Source organism: Prunus persica, chromosome G6 (genome assembly GCF_000346465.2).
Source record: "Prunus persica cultivar Lovell chromosome G6, Prunus_persica_NCBIv2, whole genome shotgun sequence".
Classification (NCBI taxonomy): Eukaryota; Viridiplantae; Streptophyta; class Magnoliopsida; order Rosales; family Rosaceae; genus Prunus; species Prunus persica.
Window position 1 is genome coordinate 13,119,026 of NC_034014.1, and position 6,000 is coordinate 13,125,025.

Genomic DNA, 6,000 nt, shown 5'->3' on the forward strand with positions numbered 1-6,000 from the left:
AATATATTATTCACTACTACATTCTTCTTGCATTTTAAGTTATTTTTCATTTACAACACAAAAACTACTTTCAAATTGTCACTTTCATTTTTAGTTAGGGTTCTTTCAAAACTAGTAATTTATAGAGGTCCAATCGGTCTCTGTGGTTCGACACCCTTACTTGTACCACTATACTAATCATATATTGGCACTTGGAAGGAACACAACACACCCTAAGGCCTCGTTTGGTTCACATAACGGATTTGAGGGGAAATCACCTCCCATGCCATTTTCCAATGGATGGAAAATGGAGATTCCTTTCACATATTTGATAATTCTGGGAAAGTAATCAAGAAATACCACTTTATTTCCTTTCACATGTTTGGTTTGTGTAGGAATATAAAAAAAGTTTGTCTAATTTTTTAATTATACCCATATAAAATCAAATAAAAAAATAATGCATTTAATTCTATATTGTAATTCTAAATTGTTAATGGGGACAATATGGTCATGAAAAATGTGTATTTAATGTTGGTTCATTTTCCTAAACTTTCTTATGAGGAGGAAAACAAAACTGAAGGGGGGAGGAGGGCTTCACTTTCCCCCCTACTTTCCCATGTGCAAGGCAACAATTTCCAATGAGAAAGCAATTGATTTTTCATCCCCAAGCCTCCTTTCCCATGAACCAAACAGGCCCCAATGAGTAAGGGCAAGGCAAAGGTAAGGCTAGGTTTGTCACTATTCACCTGAATAGTGGCAGCTCTTCCCTTTTTTTTTCCGCCCCAAAGGGTAAGGGCAATTACTATTTACTTTAATTTATTTTCTATTTTTATACTTAAACCATTTATTTTAATAAGATTTTCGATTGCCACGTGTCACTATTTATTATAAAATTCTCACCTAAAATTTCAAATAACATTTTCGGATAAAATTTTCAAATAAGATTTTTGGTTGCCACGTGTTCATATTTTGTTATAACATTCAGATCTCAAATTTCAGATAAGATTCTCGGTTGCCACGTGTTAATATTTATTATAAAATTCTAATCTCATATATGAGATAAGATTTTCACCCTCTAAAATTGCGCCACGTGTAATCTCTATCTTCTAAATCCCTCTATAAAACTACACCCTCAACTCAGACCTCTCACACCTTATCTTCTCTATCCTTTCATTTCTTAGATTTTAGAAAACACATTCTACTCTTAATTCTAACCTTAGGAGGGTGTTAGAGAGGCAACAACGAGAAGATGAAGAAATCAGGCGCAGACGTGCTGAAGAAGATCGTGAGTTAAATGAAGAGGAGGAATAAGTTGCTTTAGTGATGGGTATGCTCAATCAATCAAGGCAACACGACCGTGGTCGTGCCCCGAACGTGAATAGACATAGGCATTCTCGGAGTGAGAATCTATTGGAATATTACTTTGTCCTAAATTCATTATATCTTGTTTCTTATTGTCGAGTGAGATATAGAATGCAACCTCATTTGTTCCAAAAAAAAATGATGCACGATGTTTGTAATTACGACACATACTTCGTTCAGAAGTACGATGCTCTTAGGGTTTTGGGTCTTCTTCTGGAGCAAAAACTTACAACTGCTTTACGGATGCTTGCATATGAGGTATCTGCAAACCAGGTGTATGAGATTGTTAGGATGGGGAAATCAACTATCCTAGAGTGCTTGGTTAAATTCCATGATGCAATAGAAACTTTTTACACGAGGGATTACCCTGGCAAACTTATGCTTAGGGACCTCCAAAGGCTTCTACGAAAAGCCGAGGCTCAAGGTTTCCCACTAGAGGTGTCAAACGGGACGGGCCAGCCAGCACGGCATGAGTCCAGCCCATTTAATTTAAGCACGGCACGGCACAAGCACGAATATTAGTGGGCCTTGCTTGGCACGGCACGAAAGCTTGGACCGAGCAGGGATAAAAAAAAAGGTCCAAAGGATCGGGTCGGGCTTTGCCCGAGCCCTCTTCAAGCACGGCAAGAGCCCAAGCCCACTTCAATCATTGCCCAAGCCCGAGCCTGTGATGCAATGACCAATAACTTACCAAACAGACTTAAGTGACTTAACAAAAAGACTTGACAAACAGACTTGGAGTAATCTTGTTGAAGCCCCCCCAGCCTTAGTGACTTAACAAACAGACTTGGAGTTGGAGAGTTGGACTCAAACTCAAAGCGTCAAATAGAGCCTAGAGGTGTCAAACGTCGAAGCGTGAGGAGCCATGCGTGAAGAAGTGATGAAAACAAAGCATCGTCACCTCATTTTCCTCTCGATTTCTACATCTCCTCTTCCTTATCTAACATATCATAAATCTTTAGGAAATGCCCCCAATTATAAAAATAAAAAAAATAAAATACCCAAATTTGTGTTGGAAGATCCATGTTAAAAACCCAAAACTTGTGTTGGAGGCATCTAAATAGCTTGCAAACGATCAGCAAGGACCAATTGATTTGCGCCAGTACTGTTGCGAGATTTGTATTTGGCAGCTCACGAGCTTTCTCTGATTCTACATAATTGGATTTACAAGGTAAGAGCTTTGACCATATAGTTTCTATATTTGGTTACTCAAACTTTTTGAGAAACATTGATTGTAGGGGAGCTTGTTTTTATTTTTATTTTTAATTATTTATTAAAGACAACAGTCTAAATTTTTTGATTTTTTGGTGTGGGTTTTGTAGATTCTACCTTTTGGGTTCAAATTGGGAGACAAGAAGGAAGATTCAGTCCAATTGAATGGTAAGTATCTTATTTGGATTTTCAAACATTCTTTTCATATGCATGTTTTCAAACATTTTGGATTTTCAAAATGCCTTATAGAGGCTCTTTTGTTTTGATGTGTTGCGCAACTAATGTGTGCCTCATATAGGCTCTTTTGTTGTTGTCTTGGTTTCCAGATGCTCTTTCGGTAAGCATTCAGTTTGAATTTTATAAATAAATAAAAATTCTTTCGAAATACATTATAAATGGCGTAGTTTTACAATCAGAAACAAAGATTAGGTTTCGTCTTTTTGAGAGAGTTCTTATATACATTAACCCCAAAAAGCTCAGTATACCGAGTCTGTAAGTGCAATCTATAAGATAGAAGAAGCTCAAATTGGTATTATAGATAGAAGTTGAGTAGGACTTGTATAAAAGCTCAATATTAACAGACTCTGTATAAAAAGCTCAACACATGCAAATTGGTCCTTATATACTTTAACCCCAAAAAGCTCAAATTGGTATTACAGACCGAAGTTCAGTAGGACTTGTGTGTTTCTATTTTCCTTTATGTGTTCTAATTGTTTATGAATGTTACTACACTTAAAGGATTTAGATGTTAACAAGCTTGAACCATAACAGATTGTTTTGTGGGATGCTATCATGAATTTCCACGTAAATCTTGAACCATAACATATTATTTTTGTTTTGCTGATGTGTGTATTTTTAATGCAGCCAACATTCTGAGGTGTGCATTTTTAATAAGTATTTGAGGGTGTGAAATTCTATTGGAGATTCTGTAATCACAAAAGGAAGGGTTTTTTTTTTTTCTTCCTATTAATGGATCCTCAAGATTATATTGATTTTGGTGAGCATTCTGATAATAATTTTGAACATCTTAATCCTAATGACATGCCTAATCATGAGAATAACTTAACCTCTAATGATGTGGAGCAACTTATGAAGGGAATATTGTGGGAATGGTGTTGTGTAGAGATTTCTAAAAACTCTACAACCAAACTTTGAGAGTATAAATCACCTAGCAAGCCATATCTAATATGAAATCAAAGTAAGAGCGGATGCATTAAATAAACTAGGGATTTATGCAAGTCTCATTTGGTCCCAATTTGAGAGAAAATAAGATGTTCATACCCTTGGAGCAAATCTTGAAACCAAGAATGGTGTTCAAGTAGAGGGAGTGATCCCTTTGTTGTTGGCTCTCCCTTTGATGTTGAGTCTCCACCTTGTAGCTCTTCAAATAGGTACAAAGATATGCACTTCCCCATAGCTCTTCACCAAGGATTGAATGGGATGAGAGAATGAGTAGACGACAAGTGAAGAGTGGTGCTAGCACCCTCACTTGATGTGATAGATTGAAGGGGTTAGGGAGAGAAAGCTTGATGTTTTCTCTCTTCCAATTTCACCAACTTGAAAACCTTAGGATGATAGGATTAGCTACACACTTATAGGATCAAAAATGTCACAAGAGTGACAAAAATGCCTCTAAACCCTAGTGTAGCCACACCCCCACTTTGTGTGTTGCTATCTTGGTCCAACACATCCTATAATGTATCACATATGTGCCTAAGTTCATATAGTCAAATCCCTTTTGAATTTTCAAGTCATATGAGACCTTTAATTAAAGTTTCATAACTTAAATTGAATAATTAATTAAATTAATCTAATCAATTTAATTACTCTAGTGATTTGATTAATTCAATCACTCACTTGTCGAACGAGTGTTAGTCCCCGTCATCCTTAGTTGACCGTGTCAAGTGTCGGGTCAACTGTTTGACCTTTGACCTTTGATTTTTGACTTTGACCTTTGACTTTCGCATTGACTTTGACTAAGTCACAAAATCATTCATTCTCTTCATAATTTCCCAATCGATTCTTTTTCGGTGTGCGATCTTATAGGAACTAATTAGCGAGGCAGTGAGTATGAATGATTCACTCTGAATCAAGTGTGAATTGTATCCTTCCATACAGTTCTCCCTATTGGTGAAAGCTAATTATAATTAGTCCTTACAGGGTTTTTCACAAAGCCATTAGTGACATCTAGGAGTATGTCATGGCTACCCAAGCTAAAAAGAATTCATTTAGAGAACTTAGTCAATTTGTGATGACAATGCAATTCGATCCTTCTCTAATTCAATACTTTATGTCATATTCTCGAGTTATGTTAAACTTGTTTCAAAATTCCTAATATGACATCTCTAGATTATATGATTCAATATGATGAAATTTCAAATGTTCTTGTTTCAATTTCCATCCAATACTTTGTCCAAAGATTCACGAATCATATTTTTAGAGTATTCTATCTTCTTACTAAGAGCAAAGATTCCTTGTTGTACATTCACCTATCTCTGCATACAAACTGAGAATCCTGAGGAACACCTTTAAGTCACATCATTTTGATATGACCGTATAGTGCTCTCAAAGAGAAACAACATGTACACAAGACAACTGTGATATCTTAGGTCTAATGATTAATTTTCATTATCACAACTTAGAATTCTTTGTTTGACACTTGTGAGTAAGACTTCCATATAAGAATTCTAGAGTTGATCCAATTCAGGGGACTCCATCTTCTATAGAGCACCTACACATCTGTCTCAGTGTCTCTGCACGAATGACTTGAGACTAGTCATCCTCCTAATTGAGCAGACATAGTGTGTACCAATCTTTGCTGGTCACCATTGTTCAATTGGTGATCCTGTAACTAGAAACATTTTAGGATACGATATTTATATGTATGGAAAGGTCTCGTGCACCTAACTTCTTTAGACCACTTTCCATTTATATCTTAATCCATGGACTTGTTACTTTGTGTACGTTATGTATCTAAAGCAATATATTCTTACCCCTTTGATTATTATATATTATTTTCTTAGAATGATCCATTTTATGTTGGCTTCTCGGGCATATATCTAACGACCTATGCATGCTGATATGCCTCTTGAATCAAATACTCAAGAAGAAAACATTGATCAAATTGAGGTTAAAAAAAGAGAAAAAATTTATGAAGTTTGGAAACATTTTAAAGTTTGTGACCAAAAACTTGATGATGAGACTATTCTTCCAAAGGCTATGTGTATTTATTGCAAGCATGCTTTGACTTGTAAAACTACAAATTGTACTAGGCATTTTCACAGACATTTTAATGCATGTCTTAAAAAAATGGTCATAATCATGCTAGGCAGTCTCTATAAATACTGAAATCTCCTCATTTAAGTACTCTCAAGTTAAAATGAGAGTTGAGTTAGCTAGATTTATTGCATGTGTTGAATTGCCTTTTCTTTTTGCTGAAAATCGTTG